The sequence below is a fragment of the Chamaea fasciata genome, unplaced genomic scaffold (genome assembly GCF_029207755.1).
Source record: "Chamaea fasciata isolate MVZ Bird 193981 ecotype frontalis unplaced genomic scaffold, bChaFas1.0.hap1 SCAF_1, whole genome shotgun sequence".
Taxonomy (NCBI): Eukaryota; Metazoa; Chordata; class Aves; order Passeriformes; family Sylviidae; genus Chamaea; species Chamaea fasciata.
In genome coordinates, this window is record NW_027094086.1 from 94,795,897 (window position 1) to 94,811,752 (window position 15,856).

At 42.8% G+C, this 15,856-nt stretch overlaps 1 protein-coding gene across 1 annotated transcript in view; it reads left to right on the forward strand.

Annotated features, from left to right (window-relative positions):
* The first annotated feature begins 783 nt into the window (after nt 1–783).
* The window catches only part of KCNG2 (potassium voltage-gated channel modifier subfamily G member 2), a 53,390-nt gene continuing 38,317 nt past the window's right edge, over nt 784–15,856 (forward strand). The window contains exon 1 of the mRNA XM_066189625.1: nt 784–868. The gene's annotated coding sequence lies outside the window, so the exon portion shown is untranslated. The remainder of the gene's footprint in view (nt 869–15,856) is intronic.

Below are 15,856 nucleotides of genomic sequence, written 5' to 3' on the forward strand. Positions count from 1 at the left end.
AGCGGCATCCTGCGGCGGTGTCCATGCGGTGTACGTGCGGGCAGAGCCTGAGCACTCACACGGGCATCCAACGGCTTAACATTTCCCCGAGCGCCCGCTCGCAGATCGGAAACATCAGGCAGGGTAATGATGTCTCTGCCCCACCGCCTGTGAGCGCCGCTCCCCGCTCTGTCCGCCGAGGGCTCCTGGCAGCCCCGGCACACACGAACCCCGCCAGCGCTCGGGACAGGGGCCGAGCCAAGCCGCGCTCCCTGTGCGCTGCGGGCACCGTTCCCGCCTCCCCGACGGGCTCTGGCTGCGCCGGGCTGGGGCAGAAACTCGGAGAAAGGGTTCCCCGCCCTGGGAAGCGCCTGGCACGTCCCACGGGCTCTGGCAGCGCTCACCTCCGGCTGCACGGAGCCACCCGCGGGCTCGGAGCGGAGCGGGAAACTCAGCCGGGACCGCAGCGCAGCCAGCACAGGTCCGGCGCCTGGGAGAGCGCGTTCGCCGCCTCAAAGCACGTCACGGTGGGGCTCGGGCTGAGTGCTTCGGCAGCTCACGCCCGCTGCACGGTCAGCAGGGCCCGCGCTGCCCCAATGAGGGGAGGGGGCTGCGGTTAAAGACATGAATGAAAGATGAACGTCGCTGCCCGGCCAGGACGGTGCCCCGCTGAGGCTCTCCGGGCGGCTGCGGCAGCGCTGCCCCGGCGGGGGCGGGGGGCCGTGCCCCAGCGGCAGGCGGCGCTCCGGGGCTGGCGCTGGGGCTGCGGCGGCGGCGAGCGGGGCCGCGCCAGCCGGAGCGAGCCGGGAGCCGGGAGCGGGGCGAGGCGATGGAGCGGGGAGTAGCCGGCGCCGTCCCTGGTCCCGGCCGGGAGGAGGCAGCGCCTGAGGTGAGAGGGGGTGCGGGCGGGCGGGCCGGCCGGGGGAAGCCACTGAGCGAGGGAATGGCGCTGGGTGGCGGCAACTTCGCCGCTGGCCGGCGGCACCGTGCGCGAAGTTGCCGGGTCCCGTCCCTGCCCGGGCCGTGCGCGGAGCGAGCGGCGCTGCCAGAGCCGGGGCGAAGCTCGGCCCCGTCCCTACCGCCTGCCCTGGGCCGGGGCTCGGCCCTGCCCTGCCCTGCCCTGCCCTGCGGAGCGGAGCGAAGCGAGCGCGGCCGGCCCTGCCCGGCAGCGCGGCCGCGGCAGGAGGTAACGGGGCTGGCGGGGAGCGCAGCAGCTGCCCTGTCCGGACTGCCCCGGAGCGCTGCTTTGTTCGCTTGCCTGCTTGGGGATTTTGGGCGCCGATTCGCTTTCGTTACAGAAGCGGGATGTGCGGAGCTGCCGCTGGAATGTCACGGTGCTGTGCCCGTGCATGGGGCTGCACAGGGGCCCCAGATCCTGTAGGTTTTGCTTAGGCAGAGCTGGTTTCCCGGGTTTTCTCAAGCTTTACACAAAATTAGGTCTTTAGTCAGGCTCCAGCATCTCCTAAATAATATGTTTAGCTAACGTGATTATGAGTTTCAGTTTGGATCCTAGGCAAAATTTGCTCTGAATAGGCATGGCAGTCATAGGTAATGTTTGCTAAATGCATTACAATCAATTTGAGTGCATATTATTAGTATGATCAGACCGTAAATTCTGAAGGAATATGAAGGGGCTGTCTTGATTCAGATCTGCACCGTACGGTTTGAATATTCCAGCTTTAGCACTGACCCTGAAAACAGTGGTTAAGGTTTGTCCCAAAGAAGAAGGTACCCGACCATAAGATCCTTGACAAGCCTGATCACTTGTAGTGGAGTCTTTCTGAAAAGGCAGTTCTCTCCTTTCTTTGAAATACTTGTGCAGCAGATACTTTTGCAGGAAGAACTTCTTACTGCATCTTTTTCCCCAGGGTAAAATTGGATAGGTCCATAAAAAGTGGCAAACCTTCACCTGAGGGCATTTTTTTTAGTTCGGCCTGAAGCACCAAAGTTACTTGAGAAGAAAAGCTGTCTTTTGAGTCTGCTTATCCCTCCCCAGGCTATTTCCACGGTTCTGAAATGACATGAGGGTGACCTTCACAGAAAGAAGTCAGCTTTGCTCAGAGGATTTCAAACCTTTTATTTGCCCTTCTAAAGGCTTCTCTAAAACAAACAAGCAGAGCATTTGGAAGGAAACCTGTGACTGAATATTTATTTCCCTTGGGTAGAAGCTGATAGATGTTTTCACTTGTTTTGGAAAGGTTTTTAGCCAAGCAAGAAAGATCTGATTTGACACTGCTGAAGTAAAGCATGAGGTAAGGCAAAGGAGGGTAGTACTTGTTTGGTACATCACTCCTGATGTGGGGAAACAGGAGCTAGAAACTGGGTGAACTATTGCAGGGCTTTTTACATTATACTTTTATTTTGGTGGGTTAATCAGTGTATCAGTTTCTGTGAAAACTCAATACTCCTGCCTTTTAAAAAACATTAGGGATATCACCGGATATTTTCAGGCAGTGCATATCTGAGACACTATGGCACTCACCAAGAGATTAACAGCACTTGGCCTTGTGCCTCTGGGCTTGTGCCTAATAATACATCGCAGGAGCACTGCATTAACTGTCAATAAATGTTGCCGTCACTTCGGGCTTAAGTATGGAGTGGCTTTAAAACAGCACAGAAAGAAAAGTTTCAGCTCAGTTTTTAAATGTCATACAGCCCTTTGTATGACTAACTCTCATGGTGCCTGGATTTATTGTCACGGTCTCCATTAATATAGCCCAGCTTTGTTTATGTGGCTTTGGTTTTGAAGACCTAAAATGCGTGAGTTTATTTCTTTAATTTCCCCTTAGTAACTCCGTGTTGATAAAACAGAAGATAGAAGAGTTTCATTAGAATTGCATTTCTTTGCTGAAATTAGGCAGGACTCTGATGGTCTTTGGATGCTTCTCGTATTTCTCTTTCCTTTGTTATTGTGTTGGATTCTGGGAGAAATCCTTTTAAATGCCTGACTATTCTATCAGGACACTATAAGAAATTACTCCCAGGTAATCAGATTGTGCCTTGCACTGAACCCAGCACTGTCTGCAGTCAGACAGGATCAGTAATCAAGCCAGTGTTGGATGGATTTTCAAACACCGTGGAAACCCTTGGACTTCTCCAGCACGAGACCAGTCTAATTGGAGAAGCCAGAGCCAGAAAAGCTGGTGGGAGCTGACAATGCTGTATCCGTACCTGTGCTAATACTGTGCACTGGTACTCTTGGTACTGGGTGAGTACCCAGGTAGGGAATTATTCCAGAGTATTATCTTCTGAATGCTCGTCATAGCTTTTAGCTTGTGAACTTGCATACACACAGCTATTGGATTGCTTGTTTTGAGCAACTGGGGAAAAGACTGAAATGAATTTGATCCCTGTGTCCTAAGATTGTCTGCAAGAAAGAAAAAGAGGCAACATTTTAAGACTGAATGAAGGATTAAAATAAGTGTTCAGTTTAAATGGTATTAAGAGAAGAAACAGGAAACTGGAGATAGTGGGAACTCCTGATTTTTTAAATGTCTGAGTGATTGAGGAGGCTTTCTCTTATTTTAAGAATGACACAGGCAGTCAAGGACCAGAGTGTTAAACCTGCGATACATATGGGTTTCAACAGAAGGTTCAAAAACTTTCAAATGCATGTAGGTGATAAGGATTGAGATTATTTCTTTTCAAACCTTTTGCAGATCTACTAAAAAAAAATGAAGAAGCCTGTCAACTCTGGTGCAGTACCTCTTTAAATACTCAGAATGCCTTGAACTGCATTGAGTAACTTACTTGCTCAGTTAAGACATTAGTTTTGAGTTACCCAACTTGCCTGTTTCCCTACTCTGATGAATGTCTTAATCAGATTCTAAAAGGTGTCTTAATCAGTCAGGGGGCCTTAATGATTCGTTTGCATCAGGCATTTTTAAGAACCAGATGATTAAACCTGACAACTTTTAAGTAACTTGGTACTGCTTCCCTGGTGTATGCTGCCTCTGCCCCACATGCATGTTCCATTTCAAGAGGCAGTTTAACCCCATGGAAAGTCAAGGTCTGTTGCATCTGTTCCTCTTGTGTAGTGTTTTGCCTATGGGAGACATTTTCCTTGCTCCTCACTTAGTTTTGTTCTTCACTGGACTAAGATACATATACAAACTAAGATTCTGTGCACTGTGGTTAACCGGTGAGCTGAGTGAAAAGAACAATGCTGGTGAAGGCTCTGGTGCTGGTCATAGCGCCTGATGAAAAACCAGTAGCTCTTCTCTGACTTCCCAGCAGAGAGGATGGACACACCCTATGTTAATTAAGATGAGAGAGGGGCTAGAGTCACTCTGCTTTCTTAATAATTGTCCTTCTGCCCTTGCCAACTCAAAAATCATCCGTGGTGGTTTACTGAACACTGATGTGCTTTACATCTTCAAACTTCCAGTGCTTTCACTAACCTTAGGTGCATGAAAAGCAATTTCTGGAGCATTTTTCTTCTCATTAAACATTTAAAATCTCTTTGTTTTTTCACCCTGGAATTGAGGTAGAAGTATGCAGTCTCTCAGCTTCTTAACATGAACTGGCATCTCTCATAATTGTTCAGATTCTACTGACAAATTTGCCATTTCACAACCATTTGATAAAAAAATCTAAATCTTTAAAGCAAGTCAGAGGTTTGTGGTATTTTTTCCAAGTGACAAAATGCTAAAGGAGGAATTTCAATTACTATAATTGAATTAAGCCACTCTAGTCTATTCCTATTTGTGAGCAGAAAAGGTCCAAATGATTTCTTTCTTCTTCTTTTTCAGGGTTCTAAATAACTACTTTAAAAATAAGGATAATTAAGACTGTAAACTGTGATGCCAGGTATTGGTCAAAATAATGTAAAAATAAATGTTTGCAGGACATCTGCACAAACAGTGATTCTCCATGCTCTGTGGTTGGTTAACCAGTGCCTTTCTGAGCTCTCAGTAGAATTTGTGATGCTTGTTGAAAACAAGAGATCCAGCTAAAGTGTGTTAAATTAGAGTTTGCACAAGTTGCAGGAGGTAAATCAGTGTTTGACAAATGGAAAGGATATGAGCATTTAAAAGAAAAAAAGGTACTCAAGATTCTAGGAATATTAAAGCAATGGAGATGAAACAAAAATGAAGCATTAAAAATGTATCCTTTCAGTGTTGTTTCAAGAAAAAGAATTTTATGTGTTGGTGTTTGTGGAGATTATTCTCATCTTCTTATTCAGGGCTTTATGTTTCTTAAAGATACAAATAACATTTAGACTGAGATGGTACCCACAAGAAGCACTTTGTAAATATTAATTTGGGGGATTTTTGGCAATTGAGTTGGAGCCGTTTGTCTCAGCCATCTATAAATGGTTCTGTGAAGAAAATAAATAGACTGATACCAACTGGGCAGGGAGTAATGGGTGAGATCTATCTTTGTTTGTGTGCAGAGTAGTGCCAGGATACTGACTGCTCACCCTTCGTGAGTGGGAGCAGTTGGGGCCGTGCTGGTGATACCCTTCTCTGCCTGAACTCCATCGTTCCTTAGGGGGGAAAAGGGTGCTGACAGACAGCAGGTTCAGAGAGTCATTTACGTTGCAAAAGACCTTTAAGATCATGAAGTCTGACTGTTAACACTACCAAGCCCACTACTACACTGGCTTTGTTTGGTACGCCTGGGATTTGAGCATGGTCCTATGGGAACTTTGGAGAGGATTTATAGACATGTTTATTTGTTTATTATATGTCTCTTGCCAGCTTGCAATGTTTGTTGGGGTTTCTTTTAACGTTTCTAGTCAGACACGTTCTTGAGATGGACTGACAATGAGGTTTTCTAGATGTACTGTGAAGCAGTCGCTTGTTGGCTGTGAACCAGATTCCTCACATCATTTTGTGCATATTTGCCCCACTGTCTGAGTTACTAGACACCTGTGATTTTAAAATGTTTAAGGAGGAACTGGACAGATTAAGGAAGGAGAAGTAAACCAGATTTAGGATAAACTGTCCTCCAGGGATTTGGCACAGCTGTGAGAATATTTTTTTTTTTTGTGCCTAGCCCTGTATCTCTGAAAACTATACGTAACTTCTTCAAGTCTAGCACATTTCTGAGACTTTGGGATATTATCTGTCCAGGGTGTTGAACAGAACTGAATCCTGAACTGGAAGCACGTTTCCAGTCACTTTTTAATTTCTCGAGTTAGAACTGCACCTACACTACTGCTTTTAAATGTTTGTCACATCAAACCAGCTTTGAATCAAGGAAGTTACTGTTTGGGATACCCGTTTGTCTTAGTGCAGATCCGCTCACTGTGGTAACTTCAAGGGTGTAAACATTTGCATCCTTTCAGAGTCTCTCCCTTTTGCTTCTCTTCCCCCTTGGTCCCTCCCTTGCTATGGTAGTACACAGATTGTCAGCCCTGCTTTCTGTGCTGTGTACCATTCCTGGTTCAGGTGGCTTTGGCATTACTGGGCTGTCACTGGCCTGAGCTGGAAAGAGATCTTTCACAGCGGAACTCTGTATTTGTTTACAGCTGAAGGAACACTGAACTGCATGAGCAATAATAAAAGAACACCACATTCAGAGTCAGCAACAATGGAAATAGGCTGGTTTCACTACACAAGTGGTGTAGATTAATGAAGGGACCAGGATGTGATTCCTGTTAATGTGTCTAGGTCGTGTTGTTTGCATGAATGGTGTTAGGCAGTGTCAGCCAGGAGCCTGTCCCACTGTCTGAAGGTAGTTGTCTTCTTTTTTTTTTTTTTTTGATGTACAAAATCTGTACACTGTACAGATTTTTGCAGTGTACAGAAAAACATCTCTAGGGTTTTGTTTGGTTTTTGACTTAGAGGGGTTTTTTAGGAGGGAGGTTAATATGTTTCTAAGAATAAGAACATCCTGCTTTGGAAATGAGGTAGAAACAATTGCTAGAGAAAGTGCATTGCCAACACTCTGAATCATTCAATGTTCTAAATAATGGGATGAAGGATAGCCTGAACTTGAGGGCGGATGAGAGCTGTTTAAACTTCTCAGAGTGAAGTGTGAGAATCCTAGGTACTCCATGCTGAACAGATTGTAATGGACATGAGGAAAAATAGTTGTTTTCCTTCAGATTATCAGTGCAATTTTTTTCCAGCTGGTAAAGCCAGGAAGCGAGAGCCTCTATGGAGACTCTGCAATCACAATATAAATTAATTCAACAAAACTCTTGAGTGAAACTCAAGCCTCATTAGAACTTTTCAAACATTATCCCAAGGCTTATGTCTATATGGGTTAGAATTCTACTTTATTCTGACCTGTGAGGATGAAATTTTTACTTGGTTCTCACAAATCAATTCTCTTCCCCCACAAGCTGCCTTTGACAATGTTCTGAAGTTAAGGAAGAAATACTTGAAAAAGTAGATATTTCCCAGGACATGGAGCACATCTCATAAATTTTAGTTTCTAATTCTGACATCAGAAATTATTGCTTTTGGAGATCACTATAATGTGCTTCTAGTTAATGGAGATTAAGGTAGACCATCAAGACTGATTCTTGCAGTGAAGTTGCAGTTATACTTTGATGGCAGAGACCTGATACGTGTCTCCATGGACAGTCTAGTACCACTTTGTTACCATTACTGGACCTTTTGCCATCTTTTCACACTGCAAGACCTTGTTGTTCAGTTGAGTTGTTAAATTTGATTACAGTAATGCATGCTGATGTACACTAATGCATGTTGATTGCAATAATGCAGGTTGACATATTTCTGAACTTACCTCTGAGCTCAGAATAATGACCAGCCTTACCTGCCAGGCTTAAGCAATCAGTGAAGCCACAAGAGGCTTGTCTTTGGTTTCTATTCATGTGCATGAGTATGCTAATTTGAATGCTATCATTTTTATGACGGCTTTCACTGTACAGGAGCACACAGTAAAATCATGACCCTGTTATGTTTAATGAGACACAGTTTCTGTGGCAGTACTCAAATTAATATATTCAATGTAAGTTCCCAGCTAAGTTTTAGGGTTTTTCTGTGGCTTGCATTCGGTTAAACTTGTGTTCATTGTTTAAGGGAAAGTCATATCAATTCCTTAAGAAAGTCTCCTCTAGTCAGCCTACCAGAAGGCAGGAACAACTCTAGCCACACCAGTTCTGGTTCAGATAAGGCTGATTTGTTTTAAGTTCTGTACCTAGCATAATTTTATTGCCTGTTTTTGTCTATTGTGTTTTTCAAGGTTATTTATTCAGATTTTGAGGAATAGTTTTTAATGTTATTATATTCTGTAAAGTCATCAAAGGTGTTTCAGCAAGGACTTTTCTGAGTTTGACTTTGAAGCCTACAAAAACCTTTGCAAATATATATGGATTAAGGAAGCTGATCAGGGGTTACATATGAAAGAGAGAGAAAAAAGAAATTTTGAAAAGTCTTTTCATGACAAGTTTAAGTAGTCTAGGAAGAGGAATAAGGCTCCATTTCATATCTACTGATTTAGAAACAAGAGGTTTAGTCCTGTGAGGCTGGGAAATGCACAGCATACACAACCTTTTCTTTATCCACCAGAAGCAGAAGCAGCATACTCTCTGGGCTTTAGAGAGTCCCAGGATTTTGTGATTGTAGACTGTGAATATCCTCTTTCGTGTGTATATTCTTCAATGTAAATGTGACTAAAATATTTCTCAGTTTAATACTGCATTCAGTGTTTCCCTAAAAGCCTGATTTTGAGTTTGGCCTGTCCTGGTGGTTGTATGAGGCTTCACACCATGAAGGTTTCCAGAGGGACCGGAATTTGTTCTACAGACTGATGTTCAGGGCACTTAATTGGGAACAATTTCTGGCTGCATGACAGGGAAATGTTCTTCTTGGCATGCTGAGGTAAATCAAAGGAGCCTGTCCAGACCTACCTTTGTGTAAATGAGAGCATGCCTCAGTCCGAGGTGTTTGTACTTGTAATTCTTTGTACTTGTACAGTGGCCTAGTGTTAAAACCCTCAGAGTTATGGATGAATAATATCAAATCACCCTTGGACTACGCAAGAGTAAAACTTCTGATTTTATTTCATTTCTAGCTTTAAAATAGAAAATTGTGAGAAGAGCTTACATTCAATGTCTAATCCTGACAGACTTCACCCTTAGAATCCTAGAATCAAAGAATATCTTCAGTTGGAAGGAATCCACAAGGATCACTGAGTCCATGGAAACAATTTGTTCTATGGCTTCCCAATTTCCACTGCAATCTGCTGGTGTTCTTGCCTAATTACTTTTCAATTAAAATAGGTGATTCTCATTTGGCTTTCTTCTTCCACTCTGAGTTCCAAGGTGATGGTTCCCGACTTGGATCAAGTGAGAGCAGCCTCAGCACTGCCCAGCTTGGTCTGTTTGTAGACACGTATGATCAGGGATGCACTTTCCAGATGGAAGTCACTTTGGCAAGCTCCACTTTTCTCCTGCAGGAAGGGAATCAGCATAAATGCCTTAAAACATGCACTAACTTGGACTTGCACAGCAGTACTTGTTTTCTGTAGGTGAAAATTTTAACTGAGCAGTTGCAGTCAAAGATTGGCTGCTTCTCTGCACTATCCCAGTGGCATAGGATAATGGAACAGTATGAGCTGGAAGGGACCCTTCATGAGTAATTCACTAAAATGAATGACTGGGTACGTCAGTGTCCTAAAGCTGATGGGCTCACAAAAAGTAAGGGGTTTCAAGAGTGGGTCCTTACAGTACATTGAAAAGCCTTTTATTTATCAAATCTCATACATTCTCTTTTATTTGTCAAATACCATTCATTCTAATGACTAGTTCACGGTTCTTGTGCTTTGTCATGTTAATAAGTGCAGTGAATCATTTTTAATAACCATTGCATTTTTCTGTAAGCTCTGATAGCATCTGTGGGAGACTGTGACAAATAATACCTGTTTAAATGCTGCACATGTGGATATGCATGCTTTTCTGTTTCACATCAAACATGGCTCCTTGTTCAACAATCTACTACAATTCTAAATACTGGAGCTTGCTTGCTTTCTTTCTTTCTTTCTTTCTTTCTTTCTTTCTTAGATTATCTAGAATTTATTTATTCCTCAAATGAAGGGATTCATAGCTTAAGTGAGAGAAGATTGGTGTATGATCCAAAACTCATACTTGGATACTTTTTAATAAACTGGATTAATTGATGGAACTTCCTATAAAAAAGTGTTATAAGGGGGGCACATTGCTCTATGCATGCATCAGCTGAAGAGCCAAATTCAGATGAGGATTTGTCTTGTACAGTGGCAGCCACCTGATTCTTTTCTGAAGCCTCTGGAGTCAGCATTTCTCTGGGCTCTTCTTGCTTCCTTCTTGGTCAAGAAGATTTTTCAAGCGCATTCAGATGATCAGAGTTTGGTGACATGATTCCATACCCACCTTTTTGCTTCCTTGGTATCTTTTAATGCCATACCACTCTTGGCATTCCCAAAAGTGGACCATTCTTAAAGAGAAAGAGTAATTGTACCACCTAAACATCCTACTCTGCAATTTTTGAGTTATTCTATGCATCACTGGAGATTTTCGGGGAAAATCTTGTAGCGAGAGACACAGCTGAAGTTAAATTCAGTAGCATAAGAAAAGTATAAAACAAATCAGAACCTTTGTTTTCAGAATGTAAATGAAAATGCAGCATTGGGGGTTTAGGGGCAGATTGCTCCCAAGAGCAGGATACATCATGAATGTGCAGTATGAGGTTCTTTGAACCTTCCAGTGAAGTGTTTTATTAACTACTAATTTTGTCATCCTGTTTCCACCTATGAAAGCTAGTAGACAGGCTCCAACTTTGAGACATCCATTGCTGGAATTTCAGCTGGCCATTAAATGTATTCAGGTAGTCATAGTATAATGATCCACGTTTACTTAAAATAAGTTAGTGTAAAATCATCACAGACTGGTGTTTTGACCTAAAATAGTGCTAGGTCACGGTATGACAACAGTGTTCAAGCCATTTATCTGTACAGTTTGCATTATTTTCTGTCCTCTGTAGTAACAAGCAAGTTTTTCTCCATGCATTTTGTGCATTCACCTTCCCATTCACAGAGATAACAGGTGTCACCTAAAGTGGTTTCAGAGTCAGCAGCTGCATATTCATGGGACTGTCTTTGAATAAAGGTGTGGGTCCTTAGCAGCTGGGATCAACAATACCTGACTTCAGGTTTCTTAATTAAATTGTCAGCCCCATGTAGGGGCTCATGAAAGGCTAAGGAAAGAGGGAACGTGACATTGTGCCCTACATTGGTGGTGGCACTGAACTTGTGTCTTGTACAGTGATAGTGAAGGTGGAAGATAATGAATGAGTGTGATGAGGAAAAGAGTGTCCCTCTGGCTTTTCCATAATTTCATCCGAGCCAGCTGGTAAATGTTCGAGTGCCAGGAAACAACATGTGGGTTTCCAGGGATCCAGTGATGGATTTTAATATATTTTTGTGTTGCTTATTTGCCAGTGTTACATTTTTGCTATACCAGTGGGCTGTCAACAGCACAGGAATAAGTACATTAGTACAGTTATGGTTAGAGCTTTGTAGTTATGTAAAGGCTGTCTCATTTATCAGGTTTTATTTCCCACCCACATTCCATCCTTTGGTTTTTATTATTTTCTTGAGTGGACTGGCAGGCATGAGTGTGATAGGCAAGGCCTTTGTAGCTTTGCACAGGCAAAACATGTGGAAAGTGATCACAAAGTCCCTTTGGAGAGGAGGACAAGGCAGACAGTCAGGGTGTTAGGAATGCCTGCTATGAGCTGGCATGCAGGATGTAGCTGGAGGGAAGGCTTAGGTGAGACTGCAAGAGGGAGCTCTTGGCTGGAGCTTCATTTCAAAGCTTTTTGAGCCCGGGAAGACTGGAAATGGTTGTGTGCATGTGTGGCTGTAAGAGCTCCATTATTGCATAACTATCAGACAGTTCTGACTGATGGGCACTGGTGTCACAGAAGTCTTCAAGGAGTCTGTCTCTCTCTTTGAACAGAAGGTGCTACTCAGCCCCAATGACACGTACTGAAGCTTTTGTTCTTTTTAGCACATTGCAGGGATAGATAGATTTAGGCTGGGCCTAGCAGAGCTCTTCTCCCATTGCCTATACCCCTGCTCCCTTGATGTGGTGCAAGGGACTCAGAACAACACTATGACTTCCCTCCACCTCCTCAACCCAGTGTGCTCCTCATGAGAAACCAGAAACAAAAAGTGTCACACGCGGAGCGAAAGTCTGTCACCTTCCTCCACCTGTGCTTCGTGTCTGTGACGCAGCCTGCCACGGACCCTCAAAGGATCATGTGTCCCTATCCCATCACCTGGTGCAATGTGTGTGGAAAAGAAGCACCTGCTCCTTTGAAGGGTGCCTCAGGCACCAAAAATGTATTTTGGTGCCATGGGGTGGGGCGAGAAGACATTAGCCTGCAGCTAAGTAAAGTGCACACCATTTTGGGGAAGGCTGAGCCAGTGGACTGAAGTACAAAGAGCTGGTTTCCTCCAGAGAGGATGCGAGTGAAGGAGGGATAGGCAGCAGCATATGGCAGCTCAGCTCTGAAAAGGCGCTGTGGGAAACGGCAGTTCCTTATTTAGCAAAGTAGCTTCCTCTCTGGGTGCCCTGACTGGATTTTGTAGGAGACCTAATTCTTTCCTTGATAACTGAATAGATTTGGTCTGGAAATAGAGACTCTCATGGTACCTCTAACTGAAGATTTTTTTCTGGAGTGGAAAGACACTATCAACTTCAAGGCAAATAACATATGTTTGAGAAGAATTTTAGGAGGCAGCATATCAAGATTTTAGGCCAAACCCTGAGAAAACATTTGGAAAGCATTTCAGAGTAAATGCAAAAGTAAGTAAATGGAGGGGAAAAAATGTCCATTTACTTTCATCTGCTCTTTAGCTGGACAAAATCAAAGGAAAATCTTTGCTTAATCACGGATGTGTCTTGGAAACACCTGCAGGCTGATGCTTCAAATAACCTCCTTCCTTCTGCTCTGAATGTTCTGGAATGGGAAGCACAGGTGGGATGAGACTGGGGCTTAGGAGAAAGAGAAATTGTGTTTGTTCTGGCACTTTGTACATTTTATTGTCATTTGAAGCTACCTTAAGGTCGATCTCGTGCTCTGTGAGTCACCTAGAAGTAGTCATGGAGCACTGCCAGGAGCTGGCAAGCAACTGATAGTAAGTCATTGACTTAACTAGAGCGATATGGTTGGAATAGACCCAGAAGGCCAGATATGACAAAAATAGCTTAGTGTAATTGACAGATTTTGTTTTCCTGTGCACTTTTATGGCCACATGCAGTTATTTTTCATGTTTCAAGTCAATATAAGAAGTACTAATTTTCAAAGAAAATTTAGAGCAGGAGGCATGCAGAATATTTCTTTGAATTTTGACTTCACAGCATGTTGCTGGTATAGTATAAAATTTGCTGGCCTCACCCTCCAGAAGGAAAAAAGAAAACAGAGATGCTGAAATAATCTATATCCATTTGCCTTAGGCAAAGCAGTAAGGTAATGTAATTTCACTAAGAGTAGTTGAAAAAGTGATGAGGAGAAGAACTGTTCAGGAAATGGAAAGAAGTATATATTTTTCAAGGAAAAAAATGCACTTTTGGCTTTAGGGTTTATGTTGTGCACCCAAGTTCTACTTCTAGGCATTGAATGACAGATGAAGTAAAACTGGGCAAGGCTAAATAGAGAGGTGTGCTCAAAATTTGTAGTTATCTCTTGTCAGGGTGAGCCTTATGTCCTCTTGCATTAGTATTGAATTTCAGCAGACCAGATTTTGAAAGGTTTTCGAACTGTCAAGGATAATGAAATGAGATAAATCTGTGGAGGGAAAAGAAGTTGAGGGATCATAAAAAGTGCTGACAGTTAATTTAGTAAACTGAAAGCCTCAGGGGTACACATGCTACTTAACAGTAGGAAAGAAACCTAATCAAAAGAAAGGAAATTTGATACCAGTCCTTGTCCTAGAAGGTAAACAATTGCGTGATAAAGAGCGCATGGGGAAGGTTAAATGTAACTATTGCAGATAGTTATTGGAAGTTTCAAGCGGTAAAATATTCAGAATTAAACAGGAAGAAATGAGAGATTTAAGGTAGCCTTTATTGGAACATAAAACAATTCATTGAAAAAGGTTTTAAGAAGAATAGATATATATGTCAGCATAACAGAGTGTCTCTAAAATAAATTATGAATGTAGCAATTACACAAGTTTGCTTGTTCTGTTTGTGGAAGCAGATTCTGCATTTTATAATAGCCTCTGACCAGATTTATTTTCAATGGATCAAATGTGATTCAGCTCCATGAAGGAGCTGAAAATGTATAAAGGGATAGCAATAACTTACACTGTTGCAACTTAGAATGTGTTCCTTAATATGCAATATCCTCCAGATTAAATAGCCAAATCTTCATCTGGCTTCTGGTTTGTTTGTTTACAGTCATTCAGGTATGAAAAATCTACATTTGACTGTGTACAGATGCATTTGAAAAGGCATTTGAATAAGTGCACAGCTAATTAGCTGATACAGTTCTGTGGATGTATTTTGTACGTACAGATAAGGAGGTGGTGAAAATATAACCTTAAATATAATTTATTTCTGTCACTGTTTTGATAATTTAAAGAGCTGTTAGTCACTGCTTATTGAAAGTATCAGGAAAGCTTCCTTTGTTGCCCTGTGTTCTAATAGTTACTCACCAGCTGTGTTGGGCTGGCACACACAGCAGTAAGTGAGGATGGAGAACAGATGACACCAGTGCACAGACCCAGACATGAAAAGTCAGGGTCAATCTCAGCTTCTGAACCAAGCACCAAGGAAAGCTTTACAGGTAGGAAGATAATTAAAGTATTGTTTCAAAAATCAATTTCAAGGCCTGTGGGGATGAGATCATGATAGCTTTGAAAGTAGGGCCTAGGTAGATAAATTTCAAGTTATTGTTTCTAAAATGCAGCTTCAGTAATCCGTATTAGTCAACTTTTGACTTCATGGCTTAGATTTGATGGCTAAAATTGGGATGAAGTTTTGCAGTAGATAACAATTGCAGGTCAATTCTTTAGAATATATGACAATGACTGATGATTTATATAAGCTATTTCACATAATATAATTATGCAGGTGTCTGCAGAAAGAAAAATGGATGTAGTAATGAGGAGCTGGAACTGATACACGGTGGGTTGACACTGCAAGACCTTTATTTGGGGTGAAAGGGTCCTTAAAAGAGCAAAAGTATGTTGCTCTAGCAAAAAATACCTTGGAGAGAGACTAAAGACACTGCTCAAAAGGAGATGTCTGCCTGGTCATGGGAAGTAAGAAAAGGTACTGTAAGTGACTTGTTTGCCTTTTCAGTATTAGGAAAGCAGCAGAAACTAGGCTAATGGATAAAGGTGTTTTATTCATGCTTTAGAAAAAAATTGAGCTCAAGATTTGATTGAGGGGATCACTCATTAAAAAGTGGCATGGACATAAGAGCAGATGTCTGTAAGAAAGGTGCACAGCAACAAGTATGGTACTTTCAGGAGAACTTGGAATGAATATGTCTGTAACTTGCGTAAAATTCCTCCCCACTGTCTGCCTGGGATGGCTTGACTGGGGTTGTGGAGTCTTCATTGCTCTGTCTTTCTGGGTTGGAAATAAAGCTGTTAAGGAGTGTGAAATGAGGTGGAAATGAGGCAACATGTTGTCTGTTCTCTCACCTTGTCCCCATCTTATCCCTATAATCTAAGAACTCAGTGCTCGAGAAGGCTCCTTTGTCGTGGTTTTCATATTGCTTCCTCTTCTTCCTCTCATTTGGTGGAACCACACAGAATCCAGTACATTGTGCTGAACCTGAGGAAGCATTGATTCTCTGTGTGCAAAATCACCAGAGTCTGAAAATCTCAACAAGTTAACATGCAAAAAGACATTCTGCATCTTTCTGTGTGGAGAATTAAAACACGTTTTTAATTTAGGTGCATG